Source organism: Hibiscus syriacus, unplaced genomic scaffold (assembly GCF_006381635.1).
Source record: "Hibiscus syriacus cultivar Baekdansim isolate YM2019G1 unplaced genomic scaffold, ASM638163v2 tig00117056_pilon, whole genome shotgun sequence".
NCBI lineage: Eukaryota > Viridiplantae > Streptophyta > Magnoliopsida > Malvales > Malvaceae > Hibiscus > Hibiscus syriacus.
In genome coordinates this window covers 1668094-1694300 of record NW_024063539.1, presented here as the reverse complement: position 1 = coordinate 1694300, position 26207 = coordinate 1668094, and the positions used below count along the sequence as shown (strand labels likewise).

Here is a 26207-nt window from a genome sequence, read left to right as displayed (position 1 = left end):
AACTTTATCATTACATTTAGACCATGTTTTAGTCCATTCAATTAATTTTTTCTTCCACTTACATTTCATAAAATTCTAACATGGAATATTCAACTATTAGTCTCTTTTATATTCTTTATCATATTGATTTATAATACTACATTAATTCTTAATACAACATAAATGAATACAAACAAAATTTGAAACAATTGTACTGAATGTTCGATGGATAGAATGGTGGTGAGATGGTGCAGCGGTACTCGAGTTGCTATGACTTCCCAAAGAATCCAACCTTTAACCCTTAATTCATTGTGATTGAGGGTTAAATAAGGGTCTAAGGGTCTGGATCTAATTTTGAGCCTGATAATGATCTACTCCTTCATATTTGAATAGATGAGATTTGTTGAAGATGATTATCTATTCTTTTACACTCAAAAAAATTAAACTCTGGAGATAATAATTTATTCCTTTGCATCCGAAGAGGTAGGATTCGAAAACGATGATGATTTGTTCCTTCACTCTTGAGGAGACTTGATTATGAGATAGTAGTTCATTCAATTTGAGATAATGAGACTTTAGTGTGCTCCTCTAGCTTAAAGTAACGATACTTTGAAAAATAATTGATTCTTTTAACTTGAGACAGACTCTAGGTAGATTTAGCATTTTTGTGGGCTAGTAAGGTTTATGAGATGAGTGATCTGTTGGGTCTGGGTCTAATTTAATTTTTTATCTGGGTATATAAATCAAGCTCATACGAGATGTACGCTAACAATTTTTTGCCCATTAATAAGAAACATGAATAAGACAAAAAAAAAAAACAATGAATTTCGTCCGATCATGGGCTTGACCTTGAGATGACAGTCTGCTCCTTTATACCCGATGAAGGAAGACTTGAAGATGATGATCATTTATTTCTTCACACTCGAACGGTAAGATTCTAAAAAAAAATTAACGATTCATTTATACATACTAAAGGAGGTAGTACTTGAAGATGGTGATTTGTTCCTTCACACTCGAAGAGACAGGAGTTTAAGATAAGGAGTTGTTTTTCACACACGAAGTGAAAATATGAGAATAATTATCCACTCGTTTACACATGAAGAAATGTAATTTATTAAAGATGATCTAATCCTTTGCACTCAATGAAACATAACTCCAAACATAATGATTCACTCGTGTACGTGAGAATGTAGAAATATGAGAATAATGATCCACTTCTTCCCATATTAGGAGAAGAGATTTGTTAAAGATGATATAATCATTCGCACTTGATGAGACATGACTCTAGGAATAATGATTTACTTGTTCGCATATGAGGAGGTGAATTTTGTTGAAGATGATCTACCTCTTCTTACTCAAAGATGGGGATTTTTGAGAAAATTGATCTGCTCTTTTATATTCGAAGAGATGAGATTTGTTGTAGATGATTATCTACTCTTTTGCAGTCAAGGAGATTAGAATCTAAAGATAATAATTTATTCCTTGCATCCGAGGAGGTAGGATTCGAAACGATGATGATTTGTTCCTTCACACTTAAGGAGACTTGATTATAAGATAGTAGTTCATTCAATTTAAGGTAACGAGACTTTAGTTTGCTCCTCTAGCTTAAAGTAATGATACTTTGAAAAATAATTGATTCTTTCAAAGTAATGGGTAAGGGGAGGTAGAATTAGGCTGGCTCCCAACGTCAGATTGAGAGCAGCTTCCGTGGAAAACCTCCAAATTATGAATTACCCACCGTGAGACTCGATCTCACGACCTCAAGGTTAAGAACATTGTGCTCTACTAACTGAGCTGGATAGACAACTCCAAACGTGAGGCATTGAAACATTAAAACTTTTTGAAAAATAAATGGTTTCTCTAACTTAAGACAATGACACTTTGTAAAGGTAAATTGCTCATCAAATTTTACAATTTTATCATATGGAATTTATATGACTTCGACACAACTCGTCTGAAACAATACACTTGTTTAAATGCATCATTTTCTTCACTTCGTGCTCGAAAACTTGTAAGGGTTCAACCTGCAACAATTTTCACATGAAATTTCTCTCTTCTTAAAAAGTTATTAATATAGAATGCACTTTACCTATATGAATGCACTTTCAATGAATGTTTTGATGTCTACCTGCACTTGTCCTAAATGTGTTGATATATACATAATTATGTAACCCATTTTATAGACAATTCTTTATCCCAAATGTTATATACATAATTATGTAACACAATTTTATCGATAATTTTTTTATCATAATTAATTAAGTCATCATATTTGGATTTTATCTTAGATGTTATGTCAAATTCGATCAACGATTTTCAACTATTATCAAATATTATATATTTGGATTTATTATAACGATATAAATTTTGATTATGTCATATTTGTATATTTTTGTTATTTTTTATTATATATGTAAATATAGGGATGGGTATGGGACCCAGTCTCGATGGGTTCCGACCCTACCCGACCGGGTCAGATTTTTAAAAAAAAATTAGGTTCAAGTTGGGTCGGGTTTTTTAAAGGTGATGTTCGAGTTTGTCAGATTTGAGTTTAGGATAAAAAATATCAGACCTGACCTGATCCCCAAAAAAAAATAATTTTACCTTATATATTTAAGAATAATTACAATAATATCCCTATATATATATTATTATTATTTTTTCAATTAAATCACTGTTTTTATTGAATAAAAATAATATTTTTTATTATTTCGGGTAGAGTCGGGTCAGATTCGAATTTTATCTCAAAAAATCAGGTTGGATTCAAGTCGGGTGAAAGATATATATTTTTCGGGTCGGATTAGATCGAGTGAAGGATGTAAAATTTTTAGATCAAATCGAATTAGTCAAAACCCGACCCATACCCATCTCTATGTAAATATAATTATACCATACTCAATATTCTAATGTTTATAGTGTCACTACTTTATTTACTAAAAATTACGGCGGGTTCTCAATTAAAATATCATTTCCCCCCAGGGTATAAGGCATATAGTTTAAACAATCCATTAAAACAATTAATCAGTTTTGATTTGTTAATCCAAGTTTAGGGTTTCCAGCGAATTAAAATCCAATTCCTTAGAACGTGTTGCCCCCTCCCCCTCTTTCTCTCAAATCAATTCGTCGATCTATTGGATATCCGAAGGTATGTAATTATAATTTTGTTTGATTTTTTGTTATCTATTTGATAAATTATATTTTATGCAAATGAAAATGAAAATGTCTGCCGTTTGATACCCGAGAAAGCGATTCGGTTGTTTTTTTCGCTGAATTTTTCTTCGACTTCATGTAGGCAAATAGTTCTCTTTAGGTTTAATACTGCAAATTTTAATTATCATTCATATATGTAGATTTTATTTTCTCTTTAATTTTCAAGGTTATGAAACAGTTCCGTCAGTTTCAGGCTCTAGAGTTGCAATTTTCTTTAACATCTGGAAATTTGCCTTCTTTTTAGTTTCATTAATTTATTTGTTAAGTTTCAAAAATTTATTCGATATTGATATAATTACATAATTCTCTTCAGAACTCTCTCACATTGATTTGAAAGAAGGATAGTTAATTTAGTTATGTCTGGAAGAAATCGTGGGCCACCACCTCTGCCAATGAAAGGGCCTCCTCATCCCGGACTACTGCCTCCAGTACATGAACCTCCATATGCAAGAGGCTAGGACCAATGCCACCACATCCAGCCTTACTTGATGAATTACGTGAAAACCAATTTGGGTTGGGTCCTAGAGGCCTCCTCCCCACCCTGCGATCTTTGAGGATCGTCTTTCAGCTCAACTGCAAGATATTCAAGGCCTCCTAGCAGACAACCAGAGTCTGGCAGCGACTCGTGTTGCATTAAAACAGAACTGGAGGCTACTCAGCATGAGTTACATCGCATGGCTCAATATGCAGATTCTTTGAGGGGGGAGAAGGATGCTCAGATGAAGGAGATGTATGATAAGTCAGTTCAATTGGAGGTTGATCTTCGTGGGGGGAGGCCATGCGAGCTGAGCTTGTTAAGGTTAATGCCGATATTAAGCAGCTTAATGCTGTGAGGCAGGATCTTACAGGTCAGGTTCAAGTAATGAGTCAAGATTTGGCTAGACTTACTGGAGAATTGCAACAGGCTCCTGTGTTGAAGGCGGAGATTGAAAATATGAAACAGGAGCTGCAGTGCAAGGTCACTGGTCATAATTTACTCTCTATCTGTTTTCTTTTTACAAGAGACTCGGACTCCATCCGAGAATGAAAAATAGTTGCATGAATGGGGTATGTTTATGTTTGAATCATTTGAGTTCAGTTTACTGTGTGTGTGTGTCTTTCTGGACATGAAGAGCTGCCATCGAGTATGAGAAGAAAGGATATGCGGAGAATTATGAACATGGTCAAGTGATGGAGAAAAAATTGATCTCAATGGCTCGGGAGTTGGAAAAACTTCGTGCAGAGATTGCGAATGCAAATGCAGGGAAGAGAAGTCATGCTGCTGCTGGTAGTGGTGGTAGTGGTGGTAATCGTGGTATGTAGGCCTTTCATGAGATAATTGTTTCAGTTTGCTTTTTCATCAGTAATGACCTATCTCCATGTCTTTTACTTCCTGTTCTCACTTTCAGCTGCTTCTCCTTCCGGTTTTCAATTTTTGTGACATGATCTTTGGTTGCAAGTTTTTATATTAGAGGTTGGTTGGTTTTCATATGCCTTGAGGCTATTATGTGTTATCAACTTAGAAAGTACACACATCAGTTATCAGGATTTTGATCTAATTTACTCATTCAATCTGCCTTTTATCTTTTAATGCTAATTTCTATTGGCCGAAGCTCCTCGAAATCTTATTTAACATGGGGTCTAGTTATTGTTTGATTAGTTCACTAGTGAGTCATATTATTTGACTAGTGAAGATCCTTAAGCTTTTGAGGCTTGATGTACTGGTAAGGAGCTTGATTTTTCTGTCTATGTAAGTTAATAACAATGTTTTTTCCAAATATTTCAGTAGTAGCTGGTTAATGTGAATTATGGGAACCCTGAAGCTGGATATACTGGAACCTTATCCTGTCCACTATGGCATTAATCCTGTAAGTTATGCTGTTTATATATGTGTTTGACTGTTTTGAACGTGCGCTGGTTTAAATTTATCTGGGCTTGTATGTGAGATGCATTTGCAAGTTATATCATTGATTATTGTTAAAAGAATAATAGTTATTTTCTTTTCTCTTCCTTGTATTTGAGGTACAGGGTGGTGTAGATGGTTATTCTCAGTATGGACCTGGTGCTGGTGCCTGGGGTGCATATGACATGCAGAGAGCTCATGGACATCGCTAGTGTGATTTTTTACAATCATGCCAAGATGATTCATCTGGTACTTCTGGGCAACTTATTAGAACTACTCTAGGCTTGGGTTTGAAGTGTTATATCATGATAGGCTTCCTGGAATTGTACCCAAAAATGTTACAATTTATATTATCTTGAAATTGCTGTATGCTTTTTTTCTGCTTGATATTACCTGCTGCAAATATTTTGTCAGTTCATTTATGATAAAATATATCAATTTGATACTTTGCCCTTCATTGATATTTTTATGAATTTTCAATTTTGATACGTGGAGAAAGATTAGACCTTGACATGCCTTTTTGAGGCTAGATGTTTGGTTTTGAAGAATAGGAGTCATTAAAATTCCTGTGGTTGAATCCTATCAATGCTGCTATTGCTTCTTCCTCTTCCATATATTGTGAAATATGGGCCTATTCAATCGTACTGTTTTTTATTCGCTGAAAAGCCCCTACTCTCCTGTCTCTAGCTCAATTTAGCAACATATGGATCTAATTTAGCCAGCCTTTCTAGATTGTCTTTTTCTGTTTTCTCAAGGGTCTCTTTGTCCCTCTGTCATCTTGGCACAATGTAGCAACATATTGACTTAATTTAGTCAGCCTTTCTAGATTGTCTTGTTCTGTTTTCTCAAGGGTCTCTAACATTTAGGGTTGTGTTACATCTATGCTGGCTTTCTTTTGGTTCATTTGGGAGTTCCCTACATTTGTTTCACCCCATAGTTTGATAGCCTTGCTAGTTCATGCATTTTACTCCATTAAGTTCTCATAGAGTCACTTAAAGTTTACATAATGGTCTGTGCAAAAGGCTAGGGTTTTAATTTCTATCGAACTGTTTTATAAAGAGAAATCATTGTACTTTATCCCATGTGGTGCTTAGCCTATTTTACTTTGTAAGATGATGTCTTTCCTAATGCGGAAAAAAGAATTGAGGAAAAAAAATCAAAAACAGATTTGAAGCTTATCAAATGACTTTTTCCATTCTATTTCTAGATAATATTGAGTATGTTTTGATGTTTTCCTTTGCTCTGTGACACTGATTCTATTTATTTAGGTTCTCTAAAGTTTTTCTTACTCAAGGGGAGTTAAATAATGTTTGCCAGACATGACTCTTGCGTTGCTCCAAGAATTCCGGCTTGAGTAGAATTATATTTCTGGTCTTCATATAAAAGTTTCTATATAGTTTTCCCCCTTCTTTTCTTATTAGGTAGAAGTACTCAACCTTTTTCTCTAATTTGTGCTTAGTTTTTTCTAACATTAGTTTTTTCTAACCTTTCGGTTTAATGAGTATAAGATAATAGAAGAATACCCTATCAACTTTTTTTTGTGCAATTATGTGATTATAAGATTTGTTGCATCTTGTTCTTTGTTCCGGAATTTAGCCTTAAGACCTTTTGTAAGACTATGCCATTGGACGATTTACCTAAACTTTAGATTCCCAGTTGTGTGTAAGAACACCAAGAAAGAGAACATTCTTATCAGAAACTAGCCTTAAGACCTTTTGTAAGATTGTGCCTTTGGAGCTTGCCTAAGCTGATGATATGCCTACCCTAAGTTTAGCTTATGTAAATTTGTCAAATAGATATGTTGCTTTAGTGTTAGCAGATGATATATTGATATGCCTTTCCTAAGTTTAGCTATGTAGATTTATATGAGAGGTCACATATATAACAAATGAAGGGCGTGATATAGACAGTTTTAATTGGACATATTTATCAGTGAGTAAAGTAGCTGACACCTATCATTGGCCTGCCTTTAACATTGATTTACAAAGTCTGGCACCTAGGTATCAGAGCAACCCAGCAGGGTTTGTGACCTATTTTTGGAGATCACTGACCCCTTTATCAGAGATTTTGAAGGAGAGTAGGATCATACTCACCGTGGTTCCTACCATCGGCCTTCATTGTTGTATTTGTATCACTACACCTAACTGGCTTCTCTTGTCATCTGGTGGTTTGGTTTATCAACTATTTGATTGTATGGTCTATACCATATTGGTTCCTTTGTAACTTCTTGTTTGATCAGGGAAACCGCAGAAAATGAATGCTAATGAAGGTTAGTTCTTCCCTGGCTAATGCTATAATTCATAAATAAGGAACGCTCTCCAGAATTGGTAAATAGCTGTACGAACACTTCTGTTCAAGTGTAAAGAAAAAGTAACTGCTCTTGTTATAATAAATAACATTGTATCAAATGTGTTTTCAGTTTTTCTGTAAGTCTAAGAAATATGATAAACGTCCTAGTCCTACTTACATGGGATTATGTGTTTTCAAGGCTAACAAAAGAACCCACTTGCTTCAAGTTAGTTACACGAGACATAACTGGGAATATAGAGTTGTAACGCCCTAAATCTGATTTGGCAATAAAGCAGGTAATGACAATTATATTATGATGTTATAAACTATCTGGAGTTTGAAATCTATTGACTGTCAGTTTTTCAGATAGCAGGCCATTTTTTATGAGTGAAAGACTATGTGCTTCAGGATTTTTAGAATATATATCTCTATGGCAGTGGCTAATGTGTTCTCTATTGATGCAGGAGCATCCAAGATAAATTTAATTATTTTATTTTTATGATTAGTTTTTTTTCCAGTCTTATCTTTTGTGTTCTAAATAGTATGTGATTAGGATAGGACTCTTAGTGAGTGTTTTAGTAGGAAATAATTGGGCTGTTACTGATTGTTTTATTATAAATAATATACTAGAGGGTTATTAGGGAATTATCATTGTTATTATTTTCTTCAACTAATACTAAGAAATTAGAGGTTTTTGTAACCCTAACATTTCTAGAGTTCCATCTTTCCTATTCGTATTTCAGCCTTATTTCAATTGTTGCTGTTTTCCCTCTTAACCACACCATCTATCCTATAGTTTTTCATGTTTTTTGAACTGATTCTGTGATACCTTATCGGCTTTCCTCTGATTTTACGTCCACATCTGGATTAAAATTTGTTGCCTACATGAAGCGCTGTTACTACCAATAGCGGTTCAGTTGCTTCTGCCCTTCATCTTCAAAATCAAATTGCTGGCATTTTCTCCGTATATATCATTTATCATTATTAGTTTCCTCCATAATTTATGTACCCACCTTTCAGTGGGTGAACATCAAAGTACCTACTTGTCAACTAACACTAACTGATCTTTACTGGTTAGTATTCTTCCCTTTTCTTTTAACCTTTATGATTTCTATTTCCTGTTTGGGTCCTAGTGCAATGAACCTAATAGAAGTACTTGGCTGGTCTTTGAAATTTGTTGCTTCAGTGATTACTGGTTTGTTTCTTTCTCAAATTGCCATATCTGAATCTTAACTCGGCCAATCGGCTATTCCTCAGTTTTAAGAGCTTATTGAACTGTATGGTCTGGGAAGATTTTAGTAGATGTCATTGTTCAATCTCTAGATTTGAGCTTTATCACGCAATTCTTATGCTCAATGGAGAAATTTCCTTTTGGCATGCCTTGTAAACTTCTGGTCTACTCCCCCCCCCCAATTCTCCCTCTCTTTTAATACTACTTCTAGTCTACTACAATGAGATGAATTTCCGTGGATTACTCATCTGAGGTGGGAGTCCATTGTTATGTTACCTCGTGTATAATCGTTGTCTAAGTTTCTGCGGTACCTGTTAAGTGCTGAAGTGCCACCAGTTAAAAAGTGGAGCAAATTGTTGAGATATAGGATGCATGGATTGGAAGTACCTCCTTCATGCCTTTATTATGTGAAATTGTGGTCAGGAGAAACTCTTAAACATCTTTAAGGAATCCCAGCCATGTCTTGTTCCAATTGGAAAAACAGTGACTAAGAACTGGAAGAAGCTTATTCATTGCATGAGTTATGCAGCTTTGTCAAGACATGGTCAACAATGATGATGCATGATGAGTTTCTAGTCAAGTAAGTATGTACATTCTGAGAAAATTGTGTTGTTTTCATATTTCCCCTTGTTGGTTGTGCTTGTAAAAAGATTTTCATGATTTTTCCCTTTTTAGACTCAGATTACCAAATATTTCCGTTAGTAAAAATTTGTTTGGTGTTTCCATTCATGGTTGCGTAGGGCCTTGTAATGTTCCAATATGGTTGTATGTTTTTGACATTCATACAGAGAAAATATGATGTTTCAGTTGAGCTGTGGTGATGATTTCATTACTTTGTCAATTGCAACTATTTAGAATACCTCTTGCTGTGTATTGCCTCTTTGCAACATTCCGAATATATTGCTATTAACTAGTGGAGGAATAGGATGCTTCAGTTAATTTAGTTTGTTCAAATATGTAGCAGGCTTGGTTTGTGCTTTTTGAATGTGAGTTTTATGAGACAATCGAGGAGGGGGACATAATTGGAAAGATAACTGGAGGAGGAGGTGGGAACATAATTTGAAAGATAGCTCGAGGAGGGGGTGATAGAGGGATTTGTGGTTAAGAATCATTGAATGTTGGTTTGCATGATGTAGAATGAAATAGCAGTAAGTAATAACTGATAGTAAAGTAATTGCTGCATTTTCACCTTAGGGCTGGTGTTACATATCTGTGTCATTAGAAGAAATCCAAATGGCTAGAAGTGTATTCTATCATATACTCAGATTTTTGTAATTGCAGGAAAAGATAATATAAATGGATGTCTTTTATTTTTTATGTTAAGACTGATTCCCTCCCTGGATTTGCAACTTGTACTTATTTGGCATTGAAGTTGTTTGATTTTTTTAGGCATTTTCCATTCTATTCTGAAAGAACATTTATCATTTTGCTGTCTTTTTGGATGTAGTGCCATCAATTTTTCTGATCCAGAATTGTCTATTATAGCACGTGATTTAAATTACCTTAACTGTTGCTGCTATTTTGGCATCCGAGCCTGGTATTTATGTTGTTTTCATATTCTATAACTTCTTGTGCCTTGCCATGCTTGGTTCTATGCAATTTTGTTAAGTGATACTGATTTATCATCTGTCCAGAACTTGCATGACTGCTTTCTGGTCTTCATTGGTTGTAATCAGTCAAATACTGTAAATTTAACTGTTGGCTTAAGAAAATATAAACGTGGTTCTTATCATATCTCATCCCCGCTTCAAACTTACTCTATATGTACATGTCATTTTCTTAATTTTTTAACTTGTAACTCTTTATGCTTACGCATATTCTAGTAACTTATCCAAGTTATTTCCATTTCAGGTTTACAAATGTGAACCTTGCAAATGTTCTGTTTCTGCAATTATCCAGTGATGTTGGAGTTCCATGAGGTATGATACATTTCATTGTTTAGATTGTTGGATATCAATAAAATTTCCTAGAAGCTAGTCATGTATGTAGTTATCTCTGTGTTTTCTGTTTTCCTCGAAAGGTTGGCCTCTAGCTGCAAGACCATGTTGGCTGGCCATGTAAGAATGCAGGTAATATCCTAGAACTTTAGAATTTGTTATGCATATCCTTGCCTTCCAGTGGTAGATAATGTCAGGTAGAATTGCAACAAGAAATACAGAAAAATTTATGTGATCTTGGTTCAGTAATTTCACCAAACCACTGAATATAAGTCACCTTAAAGTTTGTAGCTCATGGTATGCAATGGTGATGGCGATGATAACTTTGGTTTGGTGTGCAACAGCCTTTTTCAGCCGTATGCTGGGTTTCTTAAGGTGACAATCTTTTATCTACTGTCTATTTTAACCGGAGATAATTTATGATGTTTTCTAGAATTCATGTCAATCAATATATTCTTATTTACATTTTCATGTTGCAGATTGTGACCCCTTTTCTCACGGCCAAGCCGGACTGTTAAAACTTCAGGTGAATTCTTGGTGGATGGGGATATTTCTTCATCTATATCCCCCTATCAAGGGATAAAAGGCTTGATGTGGTGTGCAAACTGTATCAAGCAGTAAAATTTCAGAGAAGATTTTCTTTGGTTCATGCATCAGGATTTTTCTTCTTCGGGGTGCTCGGCCTTTGATATGCAAATAGAACAAGGGCCTCAGCGTAAGCCTAAAGTCTTCAAAATAAGAAGGGATGATTATGCGATTCTTCACAAGTATATTTAACTGTGGCATCAACCGAGAGAATAATTAATTGTTAATTTGTTTTTTCTATATATGTTATGTTTTAGTGCATCAGTTAATTCACCTGTCCCTTACCTGATTTAATTTGAAGAAAGATAATGAAATATTGCTAAACAGTTTTAGACGATACGACTAATGTTTCTTCCTTCGTTATTGGTACAAACGCTTTGACTGGATTAATAAACTAGAATTCCATGTTGAATTTTTGTCAATCCATGATAAAATTTTAAATACAAAATAAGTATAACCCTGCCCCATGTAAATAAATCCTACCTCTTTATATTCAATGCAGATCGTTCAATGAGTAACAAATGTATGAATGTTTACCAGCAAAAATTTTTCACTTCCCATCTCCAATAAAATTAAAGAAATTTACACAATGTACATATTTATATATATACACATCAAGGAAATCCATGGCAGATAATAATAAAATATTTTTTATAAGAATTTCAGGCCTCGTTAAAAATCTCCTTCTTGATTAATGGAGCTTATAGAACTCCTTAATCAGCGGAAGGAGGAAAAGAATGCCTTGGGATTTTATTGAACCACAAATTTACATAAGATACAACCATTATACACCCCACCAACCAAAAACTCGAAACAACCATAAAACAACGTAACTATAAATATAGAATCAGCCAATTCCTTCTTTAACTAAGGCATCGGCTTATATGTTGGCTGTCCTGCTAACCCATCTAATCATCCCTCCGGACTCTATAAGCCTGTGAACAATGTCTCTAACCAAAATTGCATAAACATCAGGACAAAAATCAACCCCCTTAATCCAATCCACTGCGATTTTGCTGTCACTTTCAACAATCAATCAGTATCTCAAAAATTCGCAAAGAATATTAGCCCTTTATGAATAGCTTTTAACTCCATATAAGTCGGAGGCCCCGGACCAGCAAGCTCCTTGAAAGACCCTAAGGTATGTCCAGAAAAATCTTTTAAAACTCCTCCTAACCCGCTCTTCTTCCAATCCTTAGTCGTAGCTGCGTCAACATTAATTTTCACAAAACCCTTAGGAGGGGGATGTCAAGGAATAATAGACTTAATCCTATTAGGTTGAAAGTAACAACAGTCCCCTAAGGAGGGGTCTGAAATAAGAGTCTTTTGGAATACACACCCCTTTATTTTTTGCTAAAAACCATGAAGCAAGCCTAAATCTTGCTAAGAAGAACTCAACCTCATCCAACTTCCCTCCTTAAAAAACAATTAAGTTCCTCAATTTCCATGTAGTCCACATAACCACCCCTGGAATGAGAGACCAAATCTTTGAATTAGTCCTCAAAGCATCCCAAGCCAGGAGAAAAGATTTTGCATTAGAATGGAAGACAGTCTTAATTCTCCAAAAGTTAAGAAATTTGTTCCAAACAGACCACACCACCGCACAAGAGAAAAACAAATGCGTTGGAGACTCTTCCTCCACGATACAAAGAGGACATAACAGGTTTTGAATTCCTGAAACCCCTCTTTTCACCAGTTCAGTTTTAACAGCCAATCTCCCTAAGAAAACCTGCCACATAAAGGATTCAACTTTTGGTGACAACTGGTCATTCCAAACAATCTTATTCCAAAAGTAAGCCTCCTCCAAACCCAAAGAACCGGATGAACAAAGCTTGACAACCGACTTAACAGTGAATAGTCCATCACCGGTCCCTTTCCAAATCATTCCATCCGAGCTATCCATAGATAAAGCAAAAGACGAGATGACAGTCATCAAATTAGCCCACTGCTCAATCTCCCAATCATTTAAATTTCTGCCAAAACCCAAAGGTCCTGCCAAAAGATAACTTCTTAGCTTAAAGCCAACAGGGTCCTCTTTAAAGTGATTAGAAACCACTGATCTCCACAACCAAGAAACTTTGTTTGGAGATTTATTTTCAAACATTAAGAAAGAGGGATCAATATTATATTTAGAACAAATGAAATCCCTCCAAACAGATCCCCTCTCGTTTGCATACCTCCAAGACCATTTTTCTAGAAGCGCTCTATTCATCAAATTCAGATTCACCACACCCAAACCCCCTCTATCTTAGATTTGCAAACATTCGACCAACTAACCCAATATATCTTACTTTTATCAACTCCACCTCCCCATAAAAAAATTGACATCATTGAATTGAGGATTTTTAGAACCGAATCTGGTATCTTAAAAAGAGATAAATAATAAATAGGGAGCGAACATAAAACCGATTTAATAAGAACCAATCTCCCCGCTAAAGAAAGAGACGCTGCCTTCCAACCAGTTAACTTTTTGGAAAAATTACTGATCACTGGATTCCAAATAGCAGCAGAATTCCTAAAAGCCCCCAAAGGAAGTCCTAGGTAGTCAGAGGGAAAGCTACCAACTGAACAACCAATACTGTGAGCCCACTCATGCACAACCTCATCATTTAAATTCACACCAAACAGTTTACATTTCTTCATATTTAGTTGTAGTCCTGACATAACTTGAAACACTCTAAGCACCCTTTTCACATTTAGGATTTGCGTTTCCGAAGCACCACTAAAAATAATGAGATCATCCGCAAATTGTAAATGAGATAACTTAAAAGACCCCTCATCCCTCCCTATAATAAGACCAGAAAACAGCCCCTGAGAAACTGCCTTTAAGATCAATAAATTGAGTAATTCGCCAATAAAATTAAACAACAGAGGAGATAAAGGACATCCCTATCTAAGACCCTTCGCCATAGGAATTTCCTCAGTAGGAACTCCATTAACAAGAACAGAAATTGAGGCCGTAGTAACACATCTTCTGATCCAATTTATCCACCTTGAACCGAACCTCATCTTCTCCATAGCTAGAAACAAGATGTTCCAATCCACCGAATCATAAGCTTTTTTAAAATCAGCTTTGAACACACAGCCTTGAACCCCATTTTTCCTCAAAAAGTCGATTCCTTCATTGGCAATTAAAGAGCAATCTAAGATTTGTCGGCCTGGTATAAAAGCGAATTGGGTAGGACTGATTATGTCCGAAATATAACTCCTCAGCCTCCTCGAAAGACACTTAGAAAGAATCTTATATAATCCACCAACTAAGCTAATGGGTCTAAAATCATCAAGGTCACCACTATTAGATACCTTAGGGATAAGAGTAATAAAGGTATGATTAATACTATGTTCCCACTCTTTCCCCAAATAGAAGTTATTGAAGAACTTCAAGACATCTCCCTTAATCACATTCCAAAATCTCTTAAAGAAACCCATATTTAGACCATCTGGCCCAGGAGCTTTATTCCCATTACAAGACTCTAAAGACTCCCAGATTTCCTCCTCAGAGAATTCTTTCTCTAATCTCAAGCTTTGCTCAAGAGTAATACTGGAAAAATCCAGCCCTATGTCTTCCACCTGTAAAGTAAACTGATCATTGAAAGCCTTGAAAAAGTATTCTCTTACTGTTGACTAAATCACATTTGGATCATGAACAAAGCTGCCATTGACAAGTAGCGCATTCAAGGCATTTCTTTTCCTCCTAATAGAAGCACAAGTATGAAAATATCTTGTGTTTCTGTCCCCATCTTCAACCCACTTCGATCTTGATTTTTGAAACCAAATCTGCTCCTCTATCTTATACAGCCTCCACAATTCTGATATCAACACCCTCAACTCATGTTCTGTCTCGGAATTAGAGCCCAGTAGACCATGATGAGCATCCACTTCAAGCTTCTGAATCTTTAATTCAAGATCAGAAATCAAATCCCCAAGAAACTTATCTCTCCTCCCTACCCAATTTTTTATTGCTATTTTGGTATTCTTAAGAATATTGAAAATTCCAGCATTCCTCTGATTTCTCTTACAATCTTGAATTGATGAACTTACCAAATCCTCAAAACCAACTTCATCCATCAAATAATTAAAAAGTTTGAAAGGTTTCTTACCCCAGTTTACCCCACCATTTTCAAGCAATACAACATTATGGTCAGAGATAGACCTAGGCAAAAGATATTGAGCTAAATCTGGAAATGCAACCAAGAATCGATTATTAACCAAGAATCTGTCCAATCTAACGTAGGTTGGGGAATCTTGGTTATTACACCAAGTGAATCGACCACCATTCAATGGCAAATCGATTAAACCAATGAAGAGCAGAAATTGACTAAAAATCTCAACTGAATTCCTGTTTTGAGCTCTACCCATCTTTTCATCCTCATGAAGATAAACATTAAGGTCCCCTCCAACACAGATAGGATCACTAAGGCCTCCAATGAACAAGCCTAGCTCTTCAAAAAAGCCTCCTTTCTCCTCCTCAATAGAAGGACCATAGACATTAATAAGACTGCATATGAAATTATTGGCACGAAACCTCCCAGTAATAGCAATGAATCTACTGGATATAAACTGATTTTCCACCTCGAAAGTACTGTCATTCCAGCAACAGAGTAATCCCCCGGAAGCACCAACCGAAGGGGATTCAATAAACCCTTGCAAGTTAATTAAACCACATCTTCTGATAACATATTTCTGAAACAACTCTAATTTAGTTTCCTGCAGCCACAAAAATTGGGGGCAACGAGTAGACACAACTCTCTGCACCGCCCTTTGCTTCTCTTTTCTACCCAAACCTCTGACATTCCAAGACACAATAACAAGCTTTAACTTCATCATAATAAATCGTAAACATACTCCTAACTTCCCCAAGAAATCATCCTCCCCTGAGAAATCAACCTTCCCTAATTACCTCCGACCCATGCTCAAGACTTAATATTTTTTCAATGAAAGTCTCCTTCTCCTCTTTGAATGAAATGCCTAACATCTGACAAACTTCCCAAGTTGCCAATGCTTCCTCCACGAATTTCGAAAACTGAGGAGAAAAGACAGTAATCACGTTAACCAAGTCCACAGCTTCCCTAGTTAAAACTCTCCTCTCCCTTCTGTATTTCCTACCACGCTTTGAAACAGGAGGGAGAATAGACCGGTCTTTAGAAATATTCTTACAGAAGATAGGGACCAAAGATTTTTCCTGATCATTAGCAGAACCAAAGACTTGTACATCCTGTTCAATTCCCCTATTTTCTGAAGCAACCATCTTAATGTTATCTTCAATAGAGATTTGATTAACTCTTCTCTCCCTTCTTTTCGAACTTCCTGATCCTACAACAGAGATATGAACTACTGACATCCTCTCCCATATTTTCTGAAGTGAGTTGCAGAACATCATCCTTTCTACCAGGGATTCCTTTGTGTTCATTCTCAAACCAGTTATTTCTCACCCTAGATCTGCTATAAAATCTTCTATAGCTGGCCATTCTCCTCTCTAAGGGCACACTTTTAGAAGAAAGTAATCTTCTATGCTGAATCAACGTTCTGCCTCTTGAAGAAAACTGCGAGGATTCTTGATTAGGAGCTGACAGCATTAAGTTAGGATTTAAGGGCTCAATTTCTTCACAGTCCTCGAAATTCACTGAATTTCTCTTCTTCTCACAAAAAGAAGAATCACTACCCGCATTGAGCATCACTTGATTGGCATCCTTAACCATTCTCAACTTCTTTTGAACAGCTCTATTGTTAACTATAGCTTCATCCCTCACTACATCTGTATCTTGCTCTTGAAAATCGAACAAAGGCTGATCCTTTTTTTATGTACTGCCCTGGCCCAATTCAACTTCACAGCAGGGCCCGCTGGGAAAATTTTAGTTATAGGAGAAAGAGACTCCCCATTTGAATCAGAATGGGCTTGGATACTCTGGTCCACAGCCTCTCGCAGCCCAATTCCTGCATAATCCCCACAATAGTTTAAATCAAATTCAAATTTGTCTGACACCCCATTATTATTGGGCAGAGTGACAGACTTCTTTTTCAAATAATGTTCCCCATCTTCTTCTGACATCCTCCTTTCTAGACTGGTCTGAAGCCACGTGTCTACCTTTGACCAAAATCCTTCTTCTGAATTTTCCCTGATGTCTTCTTCCTTCTCTAAGTTTCTACCATCGTCCCCCTTTGACACATCGTTATTTCAGCTGCTATATGAAAAATTCTGCCTCACGACTCCAAAATCTTCAGAGTTAGGATTACAACTGGTACCCACATTAATTTTAACTTTAAAGGATCTGCCATAAGAACCCACAATAACAGATTCTTGTACATCAAAAGGGCTTGCAACCCTCAACAACATTCTGGCCGAAGAAAGATCATCTCTATTTCTTGTTTCCTCCAGGATACTCACGACCTTTCCCCATTTTTCACCAAGCTTCTCCAAAAAAGGAACACTCCAACTAAGAAGTGGTAAACCAACCAACTCGACCAAGCAATAAGCCAAAGGAACTCCATCTTCACTCAACAACGGATCTACCCAATCAAACCAGCAGTTTTCTCTCGGAGACTTGACCATGCCTCTAAAAACTCTTCATTTGTATTGAACATAATAATGCTGGCGTTCCTGATATCTTAACCTGGAATCCCTCCTTTGCCAAAGCTCTCTTCACCATATCAGGTTGAAAGGGATCTTTGATAACCCCTGTTAAGGAGTTTTTCACCCAGCAAAAATCATCTGATGGGATATGCATATCCCAAACATTTCTTATTCCATTTGCATTCTTTTGACCTCCCTTATTCACCATACGACCTGGATCCATGCTCCTACTGTTGGCCACATTCACAACCTCCTTATACGATCTTTCATCTCTCAAACTTCTCGATTTCTCCAACTCAGCCTGCAGTTCACCATTAACCTCTCTACCCAGCTTAAAACCATCCAACTGATTTCTTTTTACCTCTGCTTCTCTTTTTCTACCCCTCTTGTACTTTGCTATCCCCACTGAGACTCTCTTCCCATCAATCAGCGTACCGTTTACATTATGAACTGCTCTTCTGCAACCTACTTCCTTCGCAAATTGCACAAAAGCAAACGTGGATGACTTATAATTTGGTTTAGACATAAAACTTGGAATAAAAACCCTCACTATTTTTCCATAATGGTTAAAAATCTCTCTTAACTCAATTCTAGTAACTCTCGTACTAAGATTGTCAACAAAGACAGTCCATTCCTCACCAGAGGACGAACTACCAAAAAAACTCGCTCTTTTCCTCTCTCTGCTTTTCTCACTCATGACTGGAGTTTCTTTTTAGCTAAGTATAATAATAAAATATTTGATATTAGGATAATTACATCAAGCATACTCCTCTCTTTCTGAGTTATATATCTAAAATTTTATCCATATCCCAATAACACCTTTTCATACGAGGGCTTTTTCCTCGATTGAATCCTCCTCCATATCCAAAGAAACTTCATTAGTAACAAAAATACGTCAAATGACCCAAAACATGGGATTAAAAGTTTTGAGAAATTCTCGGCTACATGCATTTTTGTTCGATAATTGGCTGAAGATAATACCTTGACCACCATGGTCGCCAGGGTACCGATATCTGCCATCATCTTGATCTTTCATCATACGACCAATTCCAATGATGCATAAAAATTCCACATCCGAGCAAAGAAACCGAAATCGTATCATGTTAATCAGCATTCCATCATTGTTTCTTACTGGTCCAAATTTCAAGATTTAGGCTTCTTTGGTGTGCTTTAACTCCCTGACTCAACCTTGCGCTTGATTCCCAAGAAATGCTCAACCTATAGAATTGGAATGGTAAAAAAATTAACCAAACATAAGAACTTGAAAGTAACAAAGTTCAATTTTTTGAAACAATGACGAAAGCTTCACACCAAATTTGAGAATCATCCCCATTAATGAAGAGTCATAGATACACACGACTGGTTTTCATGTATCTTGTAATGCAATGGTCAATACATGTAAAAGGTAAGAATTAACTTGCCTTTCTATCACCAACCATAGGTGTCCAGCTTCCTGGAAAATCCTTCTCAACAGTGGCAAAGCCGCTTGTAGGGTCACTAGTTTGCCTGAAATTATCACACAAGAAATGAGGAACAATTGTAACCTATTAAAAACATAATGAACAAGCACTTAAATTAGTAAATGATAAAAAAATATATAAGCAGTGGTAAGCCATATCAACAGCAGCATAAAATGGTAAACCAAGCTTCATTTCTTGCAAGAACAAGTCTGGTTGATTTCAGACTAATAACCACAAAGTCGCAAACCCAGAATGAATGATATATTACCAATGGAGTAGACCAATTTGATTTCAGATGCCAAGACCGTAGAATGTCCATTCAGAAAATTTGAATATCACTATACTACAGGCAAAAAAGAAAAAGAAACTAGATAGTACATCCTAATTCCGAGTAGCTGACAATTTAATTTCAACCTGACAAGCAGAGATCACAAATTAACCCAAGGCATAGACTTAGAAAGAAATATAGATCAGATTGAAGTCCTTACAATTCGGCCAAATTCATATGTCTTTCGATGCGAATATCTTTAAATCTATCATTTTGACGATTTTCGTCTACAATGCCAACAAGTTTGCTCTTTTTCTGTCCATGTTTCGGCCACCCCATTCAATAGTTTCTTTAAGTGTTCCTCGATCTTTAAGTAACTTCAACACACCCCGATAATCCTTTGCCAACTGCAACTTTGTGAATGGTTTCATCTGGAACGATCTCATCCTTATCCTCACTAGCAGGCTTTTCATCGGCACTAGTATCAGCTACCTCTGACCATCCACCCACCTCATTTTCTGCATTTTTTCTATCTTGTTCAGAAGCTCCCGGCACTTCATCCTCATCCACGAAAACATCTTCACTGTCAGGCTTATGTGATTCTGAACACCAAACCAACATTAAACGATATTACCATAAAGAAATTGTGAGCATAAAGATAAAATATGTTTTATTATTATTGAAAAAGGGATCAAGTTGGTTAGTCTAAGCATGTGTGGCCAAAAGAGGGAGGTTCAAAAAATATGATGAAAATTAAGACAAAAATGCATGACTGGTAAAATCTAGAACCTAAAACTTCCATTTGACCACCCAGCACATAAAACCGTGAGGATAAAATATATAAATCAGATTTTTAGCAGATGATACAGTAGCTGGCAGTACATAAACACACAAAAAAAGGATATTATGTTTTGAACAAGATCATAGTGACCTAGATTTTGAAAAAAAGCATACCTTCATCAAGCTGAAGACCCCAAACAAACTCCTCCATCTCTGTGATTACAACCTTGTTTTCTTGTGCCTCTCCAATGGAGGTCTTTTGATCATCTGTAGTTTGATTGCTGGTGGCTTTGCTAGCAAGAAGCGCAATAGCTTGTGGAGCTGATTTTTCTTCTTGCTTTTCAAGAGCTAACCTCCTTGCTTTTTCAAGTGATTTATAAGGATCCTCTTCATCATCAGCAAAAATTTGATTTTCATCTTCCTCAGGTTTTACTGTAAGAGTTTGTTCAAGCCGCAGTAGCTTAGATGCCTCATCTGCTTTGGCATATGCTGCTTGGTATGCATCATTTCTCTTTTCAGCCTCAGATTTGGCCTCCTCCTCTTTAATTGCTTGTCTTCTCGAGTCATTTCTAGATCCAAAATATCCAGCACCAAGCCCAGCAGAGATAGCTTCTGCTTCAAGGGCATCTATATCCAACTTCTCTTTCTTCCGCAAAGCTTTCTTCTTTTTGGGCTTTTTAAACCGAAGCATTTCCTCTTGGGTGTAATAATCCGATGAAATCTTCGCAGCATTATTAAGATCTTCAACACGGTTATTAGTGGGAATTCCTTGCAACCTTTTACGGAGCTGCCAGTGAATAAAACAAAAATAAAAGGAGGGACCATCAGTAGCATAAAAATGTTAAAATATGTTTCTAACAGCTTAAAAAGACAATTAAAAATTACCTCTTCTAATTTCTTTTCAGCTTCACCAGTAAAGCGCCCCTTTCATCCAGAGTCACTCCCTGAAAATAAATAATAACTAAAAACAGTCACCAATGACCAAATGCCACTTTTCTTCCAAAAAATACAATGAAACTTTGAAAGGCAAAATTTTAAATGAAATTTGAAAAGGAAAGAAAGATTCAGCTTGAGGCCAAAGCTTATAAACAAAACTCATCTGTGGCTGGATCGTCATATTGCGGCAGTATTTTTTTTCTCTGAACCAGGCTCATCATTGAACCCAGCTTAACAGAATTCATATTAAAGGTAAATAATAAATTTGCTAATAGGTAAATAACACTTCAAAAAAATGAGTACATGGTAATATAGACTAAACCTAAACTAGTATATAAACTTTGATAAGAAAAAAAAGTCAACAAATTGACCTATTATATTTTGTTCAATCTAGGATTGCATGGTAAAGGTAAATACTAAGTTTGCTATAGGTAAATAACACTCCAAAGAAATGCATACAGTAATATAGAGATAAACCTAGATTAGTTTCTAAACTTTTGTTTTAAAAAAAGGGTAAAAAGCTTGACCTATTATTTTGTTCAATCTAGGGTTAAATATTTAATTTTACCCAATTGAGGTAAACTATTAGATTCAGCTATATAGATCAGAATCTTACTTGTCCTCGTAAACCCCCGTTTTCTTCTTTGCAGCCTTGTAAGCCTCATCTCGCCGCTTCTGCTCTCCAATTTCAGTATTTTCAAGCATATCAATATCTGTTGGATCATACCAGAAAGCTCTGTTACACAAAAATCTATGTCACATCACAAACAGAGACCAAAAAAATACATATGTAGCACCCCCAACACTTCTATACCTTCATTAATGTCACCATTAGCAAGTATGCTTTGATCTTTGAGTGTTAAAACAACAGCACCTCCATCCATCACTTTGTCAAGGCAATGAAGAACTTTAACCCCTGCTAGATCATCTGTTAACAGATTGTCCATTAAAAAAAAGAGCCAACCAGTCGGGTGCTGAGATACAAGAATAAAAACAGGCATAGCACTCGAAATGAAACATTAGCCTCAATTCATGACAATGAACAATACCCTAAATTAGGGCCATAAGTAGACCTTTTGGCCTACCCATATGAAGTATTTTAAAGATACAGTAGTGAAAACATGGTTTGTAAACAGCAATAACTTAATCCATGGCTTTCAGCAATATCCTAAATTATCTGCTCCATTTATAATTAATGATTCAGTTATTCACATAATCAGTTGCAGTGTTTGGTTTGCACATCTCAAGAAAGACAAAGAAGGTTGAATATGGCACTAACAAAAACAGATTACATTAAACACACAACTGATATTACAAATAGAAAATCTTAAAAAGGAAAGCAAACATAAGAATAGGGTGATTATCAGCCTCCTCATCTCCATCTCCTCCCTGAACGAAATTATCCTGAGAAATTTATTCCATAGCATCAATTATTACCATCATTCATATCACTTGCAAATAAATATTACAGTGAGAAGAAACCAAGTATTGTCAGAAAGAAAAAACAAAGAAATCAAACCTGCTCCTAAAAAAATTTCGATAGCTGCAAATCTTTCTCCTTTTCAGCATTAATTTTCTCCTCAATTTTACGACTTTTACTAACCCATACTGAAATCTCTGAAATACCTTCAGATTTCTTCAATCTTTCTTCTTTCATTCTGAGCAGACAAATAGAAGGAAAAAGGAAAAGATAAATACTTACATTAGGTTAAGAGTTAAAATTAAGAAAAACAAACAAGACTTTGAATACACTATCCAAAAGCAAAGACCAACTATGTCATCAAATTGAGAAATAAAGCCCGGATCATGCAACTAGAGAACCTTGTGGCCTGGTCACCAAATATTTTGAAGACTCGAGTATCATAGTCATTCTTTATAAAAATGAAGTTCAAAATCACTGCATGATCTTAATATTCCCATCTAAAATATGCTATAGCAGAATGCTTTTCAGAGTATTAATTTTACAAGTAACACTTCATAAAAGATGGAATGAAGCAGTAAGAATTTGTCTGACATGCAGACAAGTTGAAGTTAACTGTGACTAAATGATCCACTCACCTCACAATACGCTCCTCAATCTCTGATGAAGATGCCTGCACTACACCTGCATTGCTTCCATCATTCAATTCAACTCCATCCTTATCCCTACTCTCTTCATAGTCTAATGCTAGCTCTTCATTTTTGCTACCTTCGTAATCTTCCTCTCTATTTTTCAATTTACTTCTCTCCTTTCCCTTTTCTCGATCTCTATCTTTCTCACCTTCCCTCTCCTTCTCTCGATACTTAAGTTTCTCTCTCTCCTTTTCCCTTTCCTTCACCTTGTCTCTTTCCTTTTCCTTTTCTCTGTCCTTATCTCTAGTTTTATCCTTTCCCCTCTTCTTCTCAGACTCTCTATCCCTCTCCCTTTCCTTTCCTCGATCCTTCTCTCTCATGCTCGTGTTCTTTATCTATACTTATCCCTGTCATAATCTCTCTCTTTTTCCCTCACCTTACTATCTTTACTCCTGTCCTTCCCATGCTCATCTCTGTCATCCTCCCTCCTCTCCCTGGTTGACACTCTATCCTTTTCCAAGGATTCTTTCTCCCATTCTTGCAAGACCTCATCACTGCTTCTCTTAGAACGGTCACGCTCTCTATCCCTACTTCAGTGATCCTTTTCTTCTTCTCGACTGCTCTTCTTCTTGTCCTTACTCCGATGCTTGTCAATTCGCTCTAATTCATCACTGTAGGCTCCTCCATCCCAGCGTTCTCTGGAAGCATCGTCTTCCCTATCATATATATCCTTCTCCATTGCAGATAACAGAAACACTCAAAAACTTATCTGCAAAGAAACCATCAATAGTATGTCATTCATTCAATACAATAACCCAAAACATTAACTCAGATGCACAACCCCAAATCATACCAGTGGTGGGGAATCAATACATAATCAAAACCGCAAACCTAAAAACCGAACAAGCAAGGCTCTAGTTGGTTATTGCTTTTGATATTCACCCCCTTCAAATTTTGCAACAAAATGGAGGGGGTGCAGAATAGAAATGCAAAACCATAGGTAAATTCAAATTAAAAAAAATAACTAATTTTTTTCCTAAATAAAAATAGAATCATATACAGTTCTAGTTCAAGTAAGGGTAAAGTGTGCAAATTAAAAGAAGCTTCCTTAATAAATTGAAAACCAAACTCAGCAGAAGAACATACTCAAAGCATCATCTAAAACACAATACCATAAAATTCCACGCACCAAAAAAAAACGATAGAGGGAAAGAGGTGAACTGAAAATAAAACAAGCGAGATGGTTGTTACAGGAAACTTGAATGAATGCCAAAATATGGGGGCAAATGCGGCGTATGAAGAGATCCGGCGAGTCGGCGAACAGAGATGAAATATAGGGGACGAAGTAACTAGTTTCCCACACAAAAAAAAAAACCTTCGCAAAAACTTGCACTCGTATTCCGAGAAGAAAAGGTTTCAATGGGTGGGGTGGATCTGAATTTGCAAAATCTTGTCCAGAGCCCAATCTATACAAGACGAACAAATTGTCGGACAGTCATTTATATATAGTTATGGGTAAACTGAACTAGAGGTCACTTTTATTTTTATCTGTCTTATTTTAGTCACTAATTTTAAAGAAGTTATGTTCCAATAAAGGTTTAATTTCTAGTGTGACCTCTGAACTTTAGAAAAATATTAAATTGACCAAAAGTCATTCCTTTCTTCCTTCCTCCTCATTGTTTTTCACTTTTTTCATGTTTCTCCTAAAGCAAAATAGAGAATAGGGCACGAACATGCTGTCTTCATTTTCTACGTCTCTTTTATCGAAGTTGTATTGCTGGTGGGCTTATAAGATGTGAATTTGGCTTCAAGCATCCCATCTCCAGCACCTAGTCTTTGACACTTTTTATTTATAGGGTAAAGTAAATAAATGATCCCTGATTATAGCAAGTCTATCTCTGAACACGGGTGAAAGGGACGCTTATCCAGGGCCCTTGTCCAGACCTTAAAATTGTAAATTCACATATAATTAAAAGATGATAAATTATTTATTTAGTCATTCATCTATTATGTTATTTCTATTTTGATCATTCAATTATTATTATTTTCAAAATTCTATCTAATGTTACATTTTTTATTTTTTTTAATTATTCCTTTGTTATTGTTTTGACAAAACGAAGAAGGTTACAATCTAACATGTACCCTTTTAAAAGAGGATCATACTTGTTTTGTGTGAGTTGTTGGGTGTTTAATAATTTTTTTTATGTTTTCTATTTAAAATTTAATGTATTTATTAAATAGTTTATTAAACGTAATATAAAAATAATTTATAAGTAAATTTATTTAGTTTTGTTTGTTCTTACGATTCAATTCTTTTATACTTGTTATTAGGTGCCTAATTTTCTCCCAGGCCACTAAAATTTCAGAAACATGCATGATTATATGATACTGGTTTTTTAAGTCTCATGATTATTAAAATTTAAAAAATGATTTTCTGACTATAGAATACTAATTTGTTGAGTCCCTCAACTATTAAAAGTTACAAAATGTCACTCAACTATTCATTATGTTACAAACTTGTCATTTTTCGTTAAAAAATTAATGGTCGTATGAGTTGGATGTTAATATGTTGACTTAAATGTGACAGTCACTTAAGATTATTAGATTATATTTTGTCATATCTCAATCAGCAGTTTAACATCAAACTCATATTACCGCTAATTTTTTAACGGAAAATGACAAGTTCAGAACATAATGAATAGTTGAGTGATCATTTTATAACTTTTAATAGTCAAGGGACTCAACAAAGTAATGTCCCATAGTCGGATGATCATTTTGTAACTTTTAATAGTCAATGAACTCAATTAAGCAGTATCCTATAATCGATTGACCGTTTATGTATTTCACCCTTAATTCTAAAATTCCTTTGTAAACAAATGGTTCCTATTGAAGACTTTAGTTCAAGCATTAGTGAAACGGTTACATCCCATGTTTCACTTCAGTTACCAAACTTGATCGACATACCATCATTCGAAAAGTTCTTGAAGCTACACTTTTTTATTTCAGTTCAGTTGGAGTCATACGATA

At 35.7% G+C, this 26207-nt stretch overlaps 2 pseudogenes; one reads left to right on the top strand and one right to left on the bottom strand.

Moving 5' to 3' along the window:
* The first annotated feature begins 3545 nt into the window (after window positions 1-3545).
* LOC120198130 lies at window positions 3546-10783 on the top strand (annotated as a pseudogene).
* Window positions 10784-19114: 8331 nt separating this feature from the next.
* On the bottom strand, window positions 19115-24634 carry LOC120197784 (annotated as a pseudogene).
* Between the last annotated feature and the right edge of the window lie 1573 nt (window positions 24635-26207).